Raw genomic sequence first — 17,252 nt, 5'->3', positions numbered from 1 at the left:
AAGAAAGGCTGGGCAATGTGTGCTTGTAAATGTGGCTGATGCATTGTAAATCTATCCGGGTGCGGGTTGCAGTGTGAGGCTGGGTAAAAACATGGTGAGGGGTTCTTTCTTCTTGCAGGGTGGGTTATGGGTAGTGATGGCGAGATGAAGCTTCATGAAGCTTTGAAGCTTTCCATCCAATAGGTTCGCTAATGGGCCGAGGCTTCATGGTGCTTCATTTGCTCTAGTGCGCCATCAAGTGGACATTAAATGTAAATGTCAATGTAATTATAATGAGACCATGGCTCTGGGGTCAGAAGCTTTGATTTGTATAAATGACTGATGTTTGTGATGCCAATAAATACATTATGAACTTATGAATATGGTGTCTGTCTCTATGAAACAATGGCGGGGTCAAAAGGGAAACAGGAAAGAAATTAGTGAGAGGATTGTGATGTGAATGTGCTTGTGTTACTTGGTTTGTGACTGTGCTTGTGTGTGGGGACAAAATGTAACACGTACAATAGGGATAACAGTTTATCCATTTTTATTTAAAAACAACAGCTTCTCAACAGTGCTGGGTTTCAGGCGGTTTCTTTTTTTAGAAATAATTTCACCTGCTTTAGAAAATATCCTTTCACAGGGCACAGATGAAGCTGGAGTACAAAGCAAAGCAACGGCTAGTTTGTACAAGTTAGGAAATAAATTCTTTTTTTCCCCCCAATACTCCAGGGGATTCTCCATTCTACCAATATTTGGTTCTGCTAGGTACTGCTGGACCTCTACTGCTGCATCCGTTGTGACATTTTGTGTCCTCGTCTGCAGGACTTTGGTGTCTAACCGCTGCCACAGTTTGCAACCTAAGACAGAGAAACCAGGTGTAAGTGACTCAATACAATAATACAATTAGAATGTATCCAGTATCCATTACCCTGAGTCACAGGCTGAGAAGCTTCTGATGACTGCGGTTGTGATGATGATGATGATGATGAGGAGGAGGAGGAGGAGGAGGAGGAGGAGGAGGAGGAGGAGGAGGAGGACGCGCTTTTTCCCATAACCAAAACACATTCGTTGGTGAGCCTTGTCACGGCATCTGCTGCCTTGTTAGGACTAAAAAAGCCTATCTTTTTTAATCTAGGATCGAGCAGAGTTGCCAGTGACATTATGCTCATAGATTGTAGAGTTGCAGCTTCTCCTTTAATTGTTTCCTCAGACTCTCAGCCATTTCTGTGCTCTCTGGAGTCTTGACAATTCCCATTTCCTCCTCCTCCAGTGAGTGGTGTAGCATTGATAAAAGTGGAATGACTTTTGAGCCAGACACTCTCCTCTCCTCTGACAGCTCAACCGTGGCAGCATGAAATGGGGCCAGCACTTGCAGACATGCTGCAATAATGGCATACTGTTCTGATGACAGGGTGGCAACATCAGTGTGTAGGCCGGCCAAAGCTGCTCCTACAGGTTCCCTGAGGTCACCTGTGTCAGCTTCTCCTATAGAATTTGCCAACAAACAGTGAGTCATTCATGTGTCACTGAAGCAGCAACTTACACAAAACAGTGTCATTTAGAATATTGCAATTATATGAAGGAATTCACCTTTGCTGTGGTGCTGCTCTTGAAATAGCCCACGATACGTCTAGAGCTGAAACGGATCTCAGACAACACAGAGTTTTGCTGCAGAGCCTTTTTAATTAGTAAATATAATGTATGCACCACACAAATTGTGTGACGCAAATGAAGCTCTCTGGCGCAAGTACCCATATTTGCTGCGCCATCAGTCACAAGACAAGTGACTTTGTTTGTCAGACCTCAATGTGACATCAATGCTGATTTATCTGTTGCCAAATTTGCTGCAGTATGCGCGGCAGGGAAATGAAGCACCCCTAACACAACACAATGCAAAGAGGTGGTTTCATCTATGAAATGGCAAGTTACAGCTAAATAGGCGTCTGTGTTGAGTGAGGTCCACATGTCAGAAGTCAATGCAACTGCCGAAGCCTTCAACACAATGGCTTTGGCTTTCTCTCATTCTTTCATGGACTCCTTGTACCTCTCTTCAACCATGGCTTTCAAAGCCTAAAGAAAAGAAGAGAAGACTGTATGAATGGCAAATATGAGGAAATGGGGAAACATTGCTTCATGTACTCACATACACACCTGCCTAGTGGGGAGAACATAGGTAGGGTTGAAAGCTTGAACAAGCTTCCTGAACCCTTTGTCCTCCACAATAGTGAAGGGCTGGGAATCCTCAATGACCATATTGACCAAAGCCTCATCCACATCATTCTTCAGACCTGATGAGAAAAAAAGGCTATATAGATTTACTCAGTCATTAATCACATTTGTTAATGGTGTGTAATAAAAACGTACCATTCCATTTTATGTTTGTACACTGTCTTATATCATAGCATCCTGAAATGGCTTACCTGAGCTTGGTCCACTTCGGTTGGTCTCCATGTGCTCATGCAGGGCTCTATAATGGCTCAGCATAGATGAGGTGTTGTTGTTATATCCAAGTTCTTTGGCACACAACAGACACTTCACCTTTAAAAATACCAGGAATTACAAGAAATGCATTAGAACAAGCGATACGCTGTGTTGTCACATATTATTACAGTATATTTCACTAATTGTTATTACCATGTTCATACCTTATCAGGAGAGATGAGGTCAAAGTGTTCTCACTGGCTCCATCGCAAAAAATAGAAGTTTGAATGTATTGGCAAATACAGGGGGGAATCCATTGCGGTTCGCGACCCCTTTTATTTTGAATCGCACACCAAACCCGCAAACCATTTCCTGAATCAGTCACGTGGTTCGGCCGGTTCGCGAGGCTTCGAACGTCATCACATACGTCATCGACACACGCCTCGATACGCGCTTCATAAAATTCATCCTGGATTACTCGACACACGCTTCGAAGCCTCGACACGGGAGGACACATCACTACTGTTAAGGATCAGGTAACTGATTACTGCCATCTACTGGGTTGGGGCACCATTCCTAGAGGCTCTGCAATACAAGGTCAATCCAAGTGGAAAGCGCAAGCACAAATATTGTCTTTGAACCAAAAGCCTAATACCAGACTAATGGATATAATAGTTCAATGAGTTATTTTTGTATTACAGGCAATGTTGAGGGGTGTGGCTTATTGTCACATCAGAGTTTCCATTGATCTATTAGTCCCATTATATTCCTTTAACCCCCTTTGCTTCAATTCCTTTAAATCCCTTTGCTACAATTCCTTTAACCCCCTTTGCTTCAATTCCTTTAATCCCCTTTGCTTCAATTCCTTTAACCCCCTTTTCTACAATTCCTTTAACCCCCTTTTCTACAGTTCCTTTAACCCCTTTTGCTACAATTCCTTTAACCCCCTTTGAAGCAATTCCTTTAACCCCCTTTGAAGCAATTCCTAGTAGGCATAACCCCTTTCCTTCAATTCCTGAAGAATCAGTCTGCAACTACCAGCCAATTGGTAGAACAAAGAAGATACGAGATTTTTCATTGAAAACATACTTCGAACAGCAAAAAGAATAGTCGCAATGGAGTTCACTCAGAAAGTAAAACAAATGGATATAAATGCAGAGACTGTCCGCCCAGACTTTGACAACTTTTTTACGAAGCTCACTGCAGAGCAGTGGGAGAGGTTGAAGTTATGCAAACCGGATGAAGCTACTACATTTATGTTGGCAGAACTTCTGCTGAACTTAATGACGTCGGTTTCAAATGCCATTGTAAAGCGACGTCCCCGTGCACCCGTTTCTGAGGATAAAGTTCGGTCCATTCTGGGCGACACTCTCAATAACAGTCTTTCACCAGGCAGCACAACAAAGTCTGGGAGTTTGGATAAGCTCACAGACTTGGTTGTAGAGGAGGTGACGGAGACTGTCAACTCCCGCTTGTCTGCAAGCTCCATCTGTGTGAGCTCTGAGAAGACTACACCAGCCCGCCTCATTAACCCCGCTAAAGTCCAGAAGATGATCTGTTATGCCTGCGAGGCGTTAAAGACAGACGGACGAATCAAGTCAACGCAAGCAGTGGTCACCAGCAGTGGGAGTAACAGATCAAACCAGTCCTCATCCTCAGAAGTCAGCAGCGGAGGGAATGAAAGACTGAAGAAGTCAACGCCAGCAGTGGTCACCATCAGAGGGAAGAAAAGATCAAACCAGTCTTCATCCTCAGAAGTCAGCAGCGGAGGGAATGAAAGACTGAAGAAGTCAACGCCAGCAGTGGTATCCAGCAGTGGGAAGAAAAGATCAATCCAGTCTTCATCCTCAGAAATCAGCAGCGGAGGGAATGAAAGACTGAAGAAGTCAACGCCAGCAGTGGTCACCATCAGAGGGAAGAAAACAAACCAGTCTTCATCCTCAGGAGTCAGCAGCGGAGGGAATGAAAGACTGAAGAAGTCAACGCCAGCAGTGGTCACCAGCAGCTGGAGTAAAAGATCAAACCAGTCTTCATCCTCAGAAGTCAGCAGCGGAGGGAATGAAAGACTGAAGAAGTCAACGCCAGCAGTGGTCACCAGCAGCTGGAGTAAAAGATCAAACCAGTCTTCATCCTCAGAAGTCAGCAGCGGAGGGAATGAAAGACTGAAGAAGTCAACGCCAGCAGTGGTCACCAGCAGTTGGAGTAAAAGATCAAACCAGTCTTCATCCTCAGAAGTCAGCAGCGGAGGGAATGAAAGACTGAAGAAGTCAACGCCAGCAGTGGTCACCAGCAGTGGGAAGAAAAGATCAAACCAGTCTTCATCCTCAGAAGTCAGCAGCGGAGGGAATGAAAGACTGAAGAAGTCAACGCCAGCAGTGGTCACCAGCAGTGGGAAGAAAAGATCAATCCAGTCCTCATCCTCAGAAGTCAGCAGCGGAGGGAATGAAAGACTGAAGAATTCAACGCCAGCAGTGGTCACCAGTAGTGGGAAGAAAAGATCAAACCAGTCCTCATTCTCAGAAGTCATCAGCGGAGTGAATGAAAGACTGAAGAAGTCAACTCCAGCATTGGTCACCAGCAGTGGGAAGAAAAGATCAAACCAGACTTCATCATCAGAAGTCAGCAAAGAACGTGAGAACCCCGCTTCATCAGACAGGAAGGCCAGGGAGAAGATTGAAAAGATCCACGCAGAGGTCAAAAATAAAATTTATATCAGTGTTCTCTCGGACAAGCTCGTCACACGGATCTATAGAAAGGCGAAGGTGGCCTGTACTGATGATGACTCAAGGCGTCATCTGCTGGAGAGAATATGGGCCGAGGTCAAAGACATTGACACAACTTTTAACCCAAGAAGAATCCTTGACAAGGACATTTTCAAGGAATTGTGTAAGAAGTGGCCTTCTCCAGAGATACTAATGTCTTCCCTTCTTGGAAGAGATCCAGAACTTGAGATATCAATAATCTCCATTGTGAGAAGACGCCTGTGCAAAAAGCCTGGCTTCTTCTCCTCTCTCAGAGCAGGCATCTCTTCCTTCTTCAGGAGATAATAGGTGGATGATGTCACGCCGATAGCTTCACTTTTAAATGTCAGTGTGGCAGTGGTGCTTGCCACGGGGCTCTCCCACACAAAGCCAGAAACGGAATATTGGCTTTTAAACATGATTTATTGTACACAACACACGTGGACACACAAAAAGTTAACACAATAACAAAGTGACTCGCTTTTCAGTGTGAGGACCAATCAGCTAACAGCTCTCAACTGGGCTGATTGATCCTCTGTGGTGCATGTGCCCCCATAATAATTTTCAGTCCAGGGATTTATCCAGCCTGACCTAGCTTTTACTAAGCCTAAAGTTTTGCATTGGGTTTTCTCAAAGTGCTCCTGTTATCCCAACATTTATAAAAATGAATAAAATTTCTAAAATGGATTTATTTGTTCTCAGTATTTATTCCACTCAGACTAAAAGTTTGCTGTTTTACCACCTGAAAATTCACTGTTTCTCCAGTGCAAGTTTCTTCCTTTCATTCATCAAACATCGGCACCTTCACCTGAACTTAGCTCCCAAAAGCTGTACAAGTCGGAGGAGAGTAACCTCATTATGGCTGGTGATCAAATAGCAATAGTAATCATCTAACTTTCAGATATTTTCAGAGTAAGAGTCACAGTTGCTGCTGACTATCAGCGTAAATGGATACAGTGTTAATTGATTGTGTTTGTCTTAATTTTGAAGGAAAATTGAGATCTCAACTTTTTCAATTTTGGAGTAAAATTTCTTCTTATATGTGTGCCATTTTGTATGGGACTGCATCAGTTCCACTCAGTTCCACTCAGTGTACCTACGTATTGGTTATTAAATTAGGCATTGCTGTATTTCAAATAAACACATTTTCAAGGTAAAACTGTAGTTGAAGATCTCTCACTTAAGATGGAGCACAAAAATAAGGGAGCATCTAAATTCTATGATTATATTTATATACAATTTCCATAGTTTGAGGGCCTCAAAGTATGTTGGGAAAGGGACTTTGATCCTGCGATCTCATAAGATAACTAAGTATAATTCCTAGGAGTTTGATTATGTATTTTTTTTTGTGTTGTTTATTGTGTTTTGTATTTTTACATTTCTTGTTTTAGTTGTCTGGCAAGATTTGAATATTAGTTGCTGAACTTCAGACTTTTCTGTCATGGTTGTTCAAGGCAGGTAGGCAAACAAAGTCCGTTTCTCCAAAACGCAGAACTCAAACAGCAAAAAGGAAACAACTCATTCTTTTACTTATTTTTGCATGTCACGTTACAACAAGGTAGTCCCTAATGCAGGCAAGTGCAAACAATGGCAGAAAATTGTTTTAATTGTATGAACAGACTCACAGTCTCTTTAAAAAAAGAAAAAAAAGGAAAAAGAAATGTAATTTAGACATTTACAAATCTGTGTTAAGGATCAGGTAACTGATTACCGCCATCTACTGGGTTGGGGCACCGTTCCTAGAGGCTCTGCAATACAAGGTCAATCCAAGTGGAAAGCGCAAGCACAAATATTGTCTTTGAACCAAAAGCCTAATACCAGACTAATGGATATAATAGTTCAATGAGTTATTTTTGTATTACAGGCAATGTTGAGGGGTGTGGCTTATTGTCACATCAGAGTTTCCATTGATCTATTAGTCCCATTATATTCCTTTAACCCCCTTTGCTTCAATTCCTTTAAATCCCTTTGCTACAATTCCTTTAACCCCCTTTGCTTCAATTCCTTTAATCCCCTTTGCTTCAATTCCTTTAACCCCCTTTTCTACAGTTCCTTTAACCCCCTTTGCTACAATTCCTTTAACCCCCTTTGAAGAAATTCCTTTAACCCCCTTTGAAGCAATTCCTAGTAGGCATAACCCCTTTCCTTCAATTCTTGAAGAATCAGTCTGCAACTACCAGCCAATTGGTAGAACAAAGAAGATACGAGATTTTTCATTGAAAACATACTTCGAACAGCAAAAAGAATAGTCGCAATGGAGTTCACTCAGAAAGTAAAACAAATGGATATAAATGCAGAGACTGTCCGCCCAGACTTTGACAACTTTTTTACGAAGCTCACTGCAGAGCAGTGGGAGAGGTTGAAGTTATGCAAACCGGATGAAGCTACTACATTTATGTTGGCAGAACTTCTGCTGAACTTAATGACGTCGGTTTCAAATGCCATTGTAAAGCGACGTCCCCGTGCACCCGTTTCTGAGGATAAAGTTCGGTCCATTCTGGGCGACACTCTCAATAACAGTCTTTCACCAGGCAGCACAACAAAGTCTGGGAGTTTGGATAAGCTCACAGACTTGGTTGTAGAGGAGGTGACGGAGACTGTCAACTCCCGCTTGTCTGCAAGCTCCATCTGTGTGAGCTCTGAGAAGACTACACCAGCCCGCCTCATTAACCCCGCTAAAGTCCAGAAGATGATCTGTTATGCCTGCGAGGCGTTAAAGACAGACGGACGAATCAAGTCAACGCAAGCAGTGGTCACCAGCAGTGGGAGTAACAGATCAAACCAGTCCTCATCCTCAGAAGTCAGCAGCGGAGGGAATGAAAGACTGAAGAAGTCAACACCAGCAGTGGTCACCATCAGAGGGAAGAAAAGATCAAACCAGTCTTCATCCTCAGAAGTCAGCAGCGGAGGGAATGAAAGACTGAAGAAGTCAACGCCAGCAGTGGTATCCAGCAGTGGGAAGAAAAGATCAATCCAGTCTTCATCCTCAGAAATCAGCAGCGGAGGGAATGAAAGACTGAAGAAGTCAACGCCAGCAGTGGTCACCATCAGAGGGAAGAAAACAAACCAGTCTTCATCCTCAGGAGTCAGCAGCGGAGGGAATGAAAGACTGAAGAAGTCAACGCCAGCAGTGGTCACCAGCAGCTGGAGTAAAAGATCAAACCAGTCTTCATCCTCAGAAGTCAGCAGCGGAGGGAATGAAAGACTGAAGAAGTCAACGCCAGCAGTGGTCACCAGCAGCTGGAGTAAAAGATCAAACCAGTCTTCATCCTCAGAAGTCAGCAGCGGAGGGAATGAAAGACTGAAGAAGTCAACGCCAGCAGTGGTCACCAGCAGCTGGAGTAAAAGATCAAACCAGTCTTCATCCTCAGAAGTCAGCAGCGGAGGGAATGAAAGACTGAAGAAGTCAACGCCAGCAGTGGTCACCAGCAGCTGGAGTAAAAGATCAAACCAGTCTTCATCCTCAGAAGTCAGCAGCGGAGGGAATGAAAGACTGAAGAAGTCAACGCCAGCAGTGGTCACCAGCAGCTGGAGTAAAAGATCAAACCAGTCTTCATCCTCAGAAGTCAGCAGCGGAGGGAATGAAAGACTGAAGAAGTCAACGCCAGCAGTGGTCACCAGCAGTTGGAGTAAAAGATCAAACCAGTCTTCATCCTCAGAAGTCAGCAGCGGAGGGAATGAAAGACTGAAGAAGTCAACGCCAGCAGTGGTCACCAGCAGTGGGAAGAAAAGATCAATCCAGTCCTCATCCTCAGAAGTCAGCAGCGGAGGGAATGAAAGACTGAAGAATTCAACGCCAGCAGTGGTCACCAGTAGTGGGAAGAAAAGATCAAACCAGTCCTCATTCTCAGAAGTCATCAGCGGAGTGAATGAAAGACTGAAGAAGTCAACTCCAGCATTGGTCACCAGCAGTGGGAAGAAAAGATCAAACCAGATTTCATCATCAGAAGTCAGCAAAGAACGTGAGAACCCCGCTTCATCAGACAGGAAGGCCAGGGAGAAGATTGAAAAGATCCACGCAGAGGTCAAAAATAAAATTTATATCAGTGTTCTCTCGGACAAGCTCGTCACACGGATCTATAGAAAGGCGAAGGTGGCCTGTACTGATGATGACTCAAGGCGTCATCTGCTGGAGAGAATATGGGCCGAGGTCAAAGACATTGACACAACTTTTAACCCAAGAAGAATCCTTGACAAGGACATTTTCAAGGAGTTGTGTAAGAAGTGGCCTTCTCCAGAGATACTAATGTCTTCCCTTCTTGGAAGAGATCCAGAACTTGAGATATCAATAATCTCCATTGTGAGAAGACGCCTGTGCAAAAAGCCTGGCTTCTTCTCCTCTCTCAGAGCAGGCATCTCTTCCTTCTTCAGGAGATAATAGGTGGATGATGTCACGCCGATAGCTTCACTTTTAAATGTCAGTGTGGCAGTGGTGCTTGCCACGGGGCTCTCCCACACAAAGCCAGAAACGGAATATTGGCTTTTAAACATGATTTATTGTACACCACACACGTGGACACACAAAAAGTTAACACAATAACAAAGTGACTCGCTTTTCAGTGTGAGGACCAATCAGCTAACAGCTCTCAACTGGGCTGATTGATCCTCTGTGGTGCATGTGCCCCCATAATAATTTTCAGTCCAGGGATTTATCCAGCCTGACCCAGTTTTCACTAAGCCTAAAGTTTTGCAATGGGTTTTCTCAAAGTGCTCCTGTTATCCCAACATTTATAAAAATGAATAAAATTTCTAAAATGGATTTATTTGTTCTCAGTATTTATTCCACTCAGACTAAAAGTTTGCTGTTTTACCACCTGAAAATTCACTGTTTCTCCAGTGCAAGTTTCTTCCTTTCATTCATCAAACATCGGCACCTTCACCTGAACTTAGCTCCCAAAAGCTGTACAAGTCGGAGGAGAGTAACCTCATTATGGCTGGTGATCAAATAGCAATAGTAATCATCTAACTTTCAGATATTTTCAGAGTAAGAGTCACAGTTGCTGCTGACTATCAGCGTAAATGGATACAGTGTTAATTGATTGTGTTTGTCTTAATTTTGAAGGAAAATTGAGATCTCAACTTTTTCAATTTTGGAGTAAAATTTCTTCTTATATGTGTGCCATTTTGTATGGGACTGCATCAGTTCCACTCAGTTCCACTCAGTGTACCTACGTATTGGTTATTAAATTAGGCATTGCTGTATTTCAAATAAACACATTTTCAAGGTAAAACTGTAGTTGAAGATCTCTCACTTAAGATGGAGCACAAAAATAAGGGAGCATCTAAATTCTATGATTATATTTATATACAATTTCCATAGTTTGAGGGCCTCAAAGTATGTTGGGAAAGGGACTTTGATCCTGCGATCTCATTAGATAACTAAGTATAATTCCTAGGAGTTTGATTATGTATTTTTTTTTTGTGTTGTTTATTGTGTTTTGTATTTTTACATTTCTTGTTTTAGTTGTCTGGCAAGATTTGAATATTAGTTGCTGAACCTAGGCTTTTCTGTCATGGTTGTTCAAGGCAGGTAGGCAAACAAAGTCCGTTTCTCCAAAACGCAGAACTCAAACAGCAAAAAGGAAACAGCTCATTCTTTTACTTATTTTTGCATGTCACGTTACAACAAGGTAGTCCCTAATGCAAGCAAGTGCAAACAATGGCAGAAAATTGTTTTAATTGTATGAACAGACTCACAGTCTCTTTAAAAAAAGAAAAAAAAGGAAAAAGAAATGTAATTTAGACATTTACAAATCTGTGTTAAGGATCAGGTAACTGATTACCGCCATCTACTGGGTTGGGGCACCGTTCCTAGAGGCTCTGCAATACAAGGTCAATCCAAGTGGAAAGCGCAAGCACAAATATTGTCTTTGAACCAAAAGCCTAATACCAGACTAATGGATATAATAGTTCAATGAGTTATTTTTGTATTACAGGCAATGTTGAGGGGTGTGGCTTATTGTCACATCAGTGTTTCCATTGATCTATTAGTCCCATTATATTCCTTTAACCCCCTTTGCTTCAATTCCTTTAAATCCCTTTGCTACAATTCCTTTAACCCCCTTTGCTTCAATTCCTTTAATCCCCTTTGCTTCAATTCCTTTAACCCCCTTTTCTACAGTTCCTGTAACCCCCTTTGCTACAATTCCTTTAACCCCCTTTGAAGCAATTCCTTTAACCCCCTTTGAAGCAATTCCTAGTATGCATAACCCCTTTCCTTCAATTCTTGAAGAATCAGTCTGCAACTACCAGCCAATTGGTAGAACAAAGAAGATACGAGATTTTTCATTGAAAACATACTTCGAACAGCAAAAAGAATAGTCGCAATGGAGTTCACTCAGAAAGTAAAACAAATGGATATAAATGCAGAGACTGTCCGCCCAGACTTTGACAACTTTTTTACGAAGCTCACTGCAGAGCAGTGGGAGAGGTTGAAGTTATGCAAACCGGATGAAGCTACTACATTTATGTTGGCAGAACTTCTGCTGAACTTAATGACGTCGGTTTCAAATGCCATTGTAAAGCGACGTCCCCGTGCACCCGTTTCTGAGGATAAAGTTCGGTCCATTCTGGGCGACACTCTCAATAACAGTCTTTCACCAGGCAGCACAACAAAGTCTGGGAGTTTGGATAAGCTCACAGACTTGGTTGTAGAGGAGGTGACGGAGACTGTCAACTCCCGCTTGTCTGCAAGCTCCATCTGTGTGAGCTCTGAGAAGACTACACCAGCCCGCCTCATTAACCCCGCTAAAGTCCAGAAGATGATCTGTTATGCCTGCGAGGCGTTAAAGACAGACGGACGAATCAAGTCAACGCAAGCAGTGGTCACCAGCAGTGGGAGTAACAGATCAAACCAGTCCTCATCCTCAGAAGTCAGCAGCGGAGGGAATGAAAGACTGAAGAAGTCAACGCCAGCAGTGGTCACCATCAGAGGGAAGAAAAGATCAAACCAGTCTTCATCCTCAGAAGTCAGCAGCGGAGGGAATGAAAGACTGAAGAAGTCAACGCCAGCAGTGGTATCCAGCAGTGGGAAGAAAAGATCAATCCAGTCTTCATCCTCAGAAATCAGCAGCGGAGGGAATGAAAGACTGAAGAAGTCAACGCCAGCAGTGGTCACCATCAGAGGGAAGAAAACAAACCAGTCTTCATCCTCAGGAGTCAGCAGCGGAGGGAATGAAAGACTGAAGAAGTCAACGCCAGCAGTGGTCACCAGCAGCTGGAGTAAAAGATCAAACCAGTCTTCATCCTCAGAAGTCAGCAGCGGAGGGAATGAAAGACTGAAGAAGTCAACGCCAGCAGTGGTCACCAGCAGCTGGAGTAAAAGATCAAACCAGTCTTCATCCTCAGAAGTCAGCAGCGGAGGGAATGAAAGACTGAAGAAGTCAACGCCAGCAGTGGTCACCAGCAGTTGGAGTAAAAGATCAAACCAGTCTTCATCCTCAGAAGTCAGCAGCGGAGGGAATGAAAGACTGAAGAAGTCAACGCCAGCAGTGGTCACCAGCAGTGGGAAGAAAAGATCAATCCAGTCCTCATCCTCAGAAGTCAGCAGCGGAGGGAATGAAAGACTGAAGAATTCAACGCCAGCAGTGGTCACCAGTAGTGGGAAGAAAAGATCAAACCAGTCCTCATTCTCAGAAGTCATCAGCGGAGGGAATGAAAGACTGAAGAAGTCAACTCCAGCATTGGTCACCAGCAGTGGGAAGAAAAGATCAAACCAGACTTCATCATCAGAAGTCAGCAAAGAACGTGAGAACCCCGCTTCATCAGACAGGAAGGCCAGGGAGAAGATTGAAAAGATCCACGCAGAGGTCAAAAATAAAATTTATATCAGTGTTCTCTCGGACAAGCTCGTCACACGGATCTATAGAAAGGCGAAGGTGGCCTGTACTGATGATGACTCAAGGCGTCATCTGCTGGAGAGAATATGGGCCGAGGTCAAAGACATTGACACAACTTTTAACCCAAGAAGAATCCTTGACAAGGACATTTTCAAGGAGTTGTGTAAGAAGTGGCCTTCTCCAGAGATACTAATGTCTTCCCTTCTTGGAAGAGATCCAGAACTTGAGATATCAATAATCTCCATTGTGAGAAGACGCCTGTGCAAAAAGCCTGGCTTCTTCTCCTCTCTCAGAGCAGGCATCTCTTCCTTCTTCAGGAGATAATAGGTGGATGATGTCACGCCGATAGCTTCACTTTTAAATGTCAGTGTGGCAGTGGTGCTTGCCACGGGGCTCTCCCACACAAAGCCAGAAACGGAATATTGGCTTTTAAACATGATTTATTGTACACCACACACGTGGACACACAAAAAGTTAACACAATAACAAAGTGACTCGCTTTTCAGTGTGGGGACCAATCAGCTAACAGCTCTCAACTGGGCTGATTGATCCTCTGTGGTGCATGTGCCCCCATAATAATTTTCAGTCCAGGGATTTATCCAGCCTGACCCAGTTTTCACTAAGCCTAAAGTTTTGCAATGGGTTTTCTCAAAGTGCTCCTGTTATCCCAACATTTATAAAAATGAATAAAATTTCTAAAATGGATTTATTTGTTCTCAGTATTTATTCCACTCAGACTAAAAGTTTGCTGTTTTACCACCTGAAAATTCACTGTTTCTCCAGTGCAAGTTTCTTCCTTTCATTCATCAAACATCTGCACCTTCACCTGAACTTAGCTCCCAAAAGCTGTACAAGTCGGAGGAGAGTAACCTCATTATGGCTGGTGATCAAATAGCAATAGTAATCATCTAACTTTCAGATATTTTCAGAGTAAGAGTCACAGTTGCTGCTGACTATCAGCGTAAATGGATACAGTGTTAATTGATTGTGTTTGTCTTAATTTTGAAGGAAAATTGAGATCTCAACTTTTTCAATTTTGGAGTAAAATTTCTTCTTATATGTGTGCCATTTTGTATGGGACTGCATCAGTTCCACTCAGTTCCACTCAGTGTACCTACGTATTGGTTATTAAATTAGGCATTGCTGTATTTCAAATAAACACATTTTCAAGGTAAAACTGTAGTTGAAGATCTCTCACTTAAGATGGAGCACAAAAATAAGGGAGCATCTAAATTCTATGATTATATTTATATACAATTTCCATAGTTTGAGGGCCTCAAAGTATGTTGGGAAAGGGACTTTGATCCTGCGATCTCATTAGATAACTAAGTATAATTCCTAGGAGTTTGATTATGTATTTTTTTTTTGTGTGGTTTATTGTGTTTTGTATTTTTACATTTCTTGTTTTAGTTGTCTGGCAAGATTTGAATATTAGTTGCTGAACCTAGGCTTTTCTGTCATGGTTGTTCAAGGCAGGTAGGCAAACAAAGTCCGTTTCTCCAAAACGCAGAACTCAAACAGCAAAAAGGAAACAACTCATTCTTTTACTTATTTTTGCATGTCACGTTACAACAAGGTAGTCCCTAATGCAAGCAAGTGCAAACAATGGCAGAAAATTGTTTTAATTGTATGAACAGACTCACAGTCTCTTTAAAAAAAGGAAAAAAAGGAAAAAGAAATGTAATTTAGACATTTACAAATCTGTGTTAAGGATCAGGTAACTGATTACCGCCATCTACTGGGTTGGGGCACCGTTCCTAGAGGCTCTGCAATACAAGGTCAATCCAAGTGGAAAGCGCAAGCACAAATATTGTCTTTGAACCAAAAGCCTAATACCAGACTAATGGATATAATAGTTCAATGAGTTATTTTTGTATTATAGGCAATGTTGAGGGGTGTGGCTTATTGTCACATCAGTGTTTCCATTGATCTATTAGTCCCATTATATTCCTTTAACCCCCTTTGCTTCAATTCCTTTAAATCCCTTTGCTACAATTCCTTTAACCCCCTTTGCTTCAATTCCTTTAATCCCCTTTGCTTCAATTCCTTTAACCCCCTTTTCTACAGTTCCTGTAACCCCCTTTGCTACAATTCCTTTAACCCCCTTTGAAGCAATTCCTTTAACCCCCTTTGAAGCAATTCCTAGTAGGCATAACCCCTTTCCTTCAATTCTTGAAGAATCAGTCTGCAACTACCAGCCAATTGGTAGAACAAAGAAGATACGAGATTTTTCATTGAAAACATACTTCGAACAGCAAAAAGAATAGTCGCAATGGAGTTCACTCAGAAAGTAAAACAAATGGATATAAATGCAGAGACTGTCCGCCCAGACTTTGACAACTTTTTTACGAAGCTCACTGCAGAGCAGTGGGAGAGGTTGAAGTTATGCAAACCGGATGAAGCTACTACATTTATGTTGGCAGAACTTCTGCTGAACTTAATGACGTCGGTTTCAAATGCCATTGTAAAGCGACGTCCCCGTGCGCCCGTTTCTGAGGATAAAGTTCGGTCCATTCTGGGCGACACTCTCAATAACAGTCTTTCACCAGGCAGCACAACAAAGTCTGGGAGTTTGGATAAGCTAACAGACTTGGTTGTAGAGGAGGTGACGGAGACTGTCAACTCCCGCTTGTCTGCAAGCTCCATCTGTGTGAGCTCTGAGAAGACTACACCAGCCCGCCTCATTAACCCCGCTAAAGTCCAGAAGATGATCTGTTATGCCTGCGAGGCGTTAAAGACAGACGGACGAATCAAGTCAACGCAAGCAGTGGTCACCAGCAGTGGGAGTAACAGATCAAACCAGTCCTCATCCTCAGAAGTCAGCAGCGGAGGGAATGAAAGACTGAAGAAGTCAACGCAAGCAGTGGTCACCATCAGAGGGAAGAAAAAAACAAACCAGTCTTCATCCTCAGAAGTCAGCAGCGGAGGGAATGAAAGACTGAAGAAGTCAACACCAGCAGTGGTCACCAGCAGCTGGAGTAAAAGATCAAACCAGTCTTCATCCTCAGAAGTCAGCAGCGGAGGGAATGAAAGACTGAAGAAGTCAATGCCAGCAGTGGTCACCATCAGAGGGAAGAAAAGATCAAACCAGTCTTCATCCTCAGAAGTCAGCAGCGGAGGGAATGAAAGACTGAAGAAGTCAACGCCAGCAGTGGTCACCATCAGAGGGAAGAAAAGATCAAACCAGTCTTCATCCTCAGAAGTCAGCAGCGGAGGGAATGAAAGACTGAAGAAGTCAACGCCAGCAGTGGTCACCAGCAGTGGGAAGAAAAGATCAAACCAGTCTTCATCCTCAGAAGTCAGCAGCGGAGGGAATGAAAGACTGAAGAAGTCAATGCCAGCAGTGGTCACCATCAGAGGGAAGAAAAGATCAAACCAGTCTTCATCCTCAGAAGTCAGCAGCGGAGGGAATGAAAGACTGAAGAAGTCAACGCCAGCAGTGGTCACCATCAGAGGGAAGAAAAGATCAAACCAGTCTTCATCCTCAGAAGTCAGCAGCGGAGGGAATGAAAGACTGAAGAAGTCAACGCCAGCAGTGGTCACCAGCAGCTGGAGTAAAAGATCAAACCAGTCTTCATCCTCAGAAGTCAGCAGCGGAGGGAATGAAAGACTGAAGAAGTCAATGCCAGCAGTGGTCACCATCAGAGGGAAGAAAAGATCAAACCAGTCTTCATCCTCAGAAGTCAGCAGCGGAGGGAATGAAAGACTGAAGAAGTCAACGCCAGCAGTGGTCACCATCAGAGGGAAGAAAAGATCAAACCAGTCTTCATCCTCAGAAGTCAGCAGCGGAGGGAATGAAAGACTGAAGAAGTCAACGCCAGCAGTGGTCACCAGCAGTGGGAAGAAAAGATCAAACCAGTCTTCATCCTCAGAAGTCAGCAGCGGAGGGAATGAAAGACTGAAGAAGTCAATGCCAGCAGTGGTCACCATCAGAGGGAAGAAAAGATCAAACCAGTCTTCATCCTCAGAAGTCAGCAGCGGAGGGAATGAAAGACTGAAGAAGTCAACGCCAGCAGTGGTCACCATCAGAGGGAAGAAAAGATCAAACCAGTCTTCATCCTCAGAAGTCAGCAGCGGAGGGAATGAAAGACTGAAGAAGTCAACGCCAGCAGTGGTCACCAGCAGCTGGAGTAAAAGATCAAACCAGTCTTCATCCTCAGAAGTCAGCAGCGGAGGGAATGAAAGACTGAAGAAGTCAACGCCAGCAGTGGTCACCAGCAGTGGGAAGAAAAGATCAATCCAGTCCTCATCCTCAGAAGTCAGCAGCGGA

The sequence above is a fragment of the Pleuronectes platessa genome, chromosome 12, assembly GCF_947347685.1.
Source record: "Pleuronectes platessa chromosome 12, fPlePla1.1, whole genome shotgun sequence".
Lineage (NCBI taxonomy): Eukaryota > Metazoa > Chordata > Actinopteri > Pleuronectiformes > Pleuronectidae > Pleuronectes > Pleuronectes platessa.
This window is presented reverse-complemented; position numbering follows the sequence as displayed.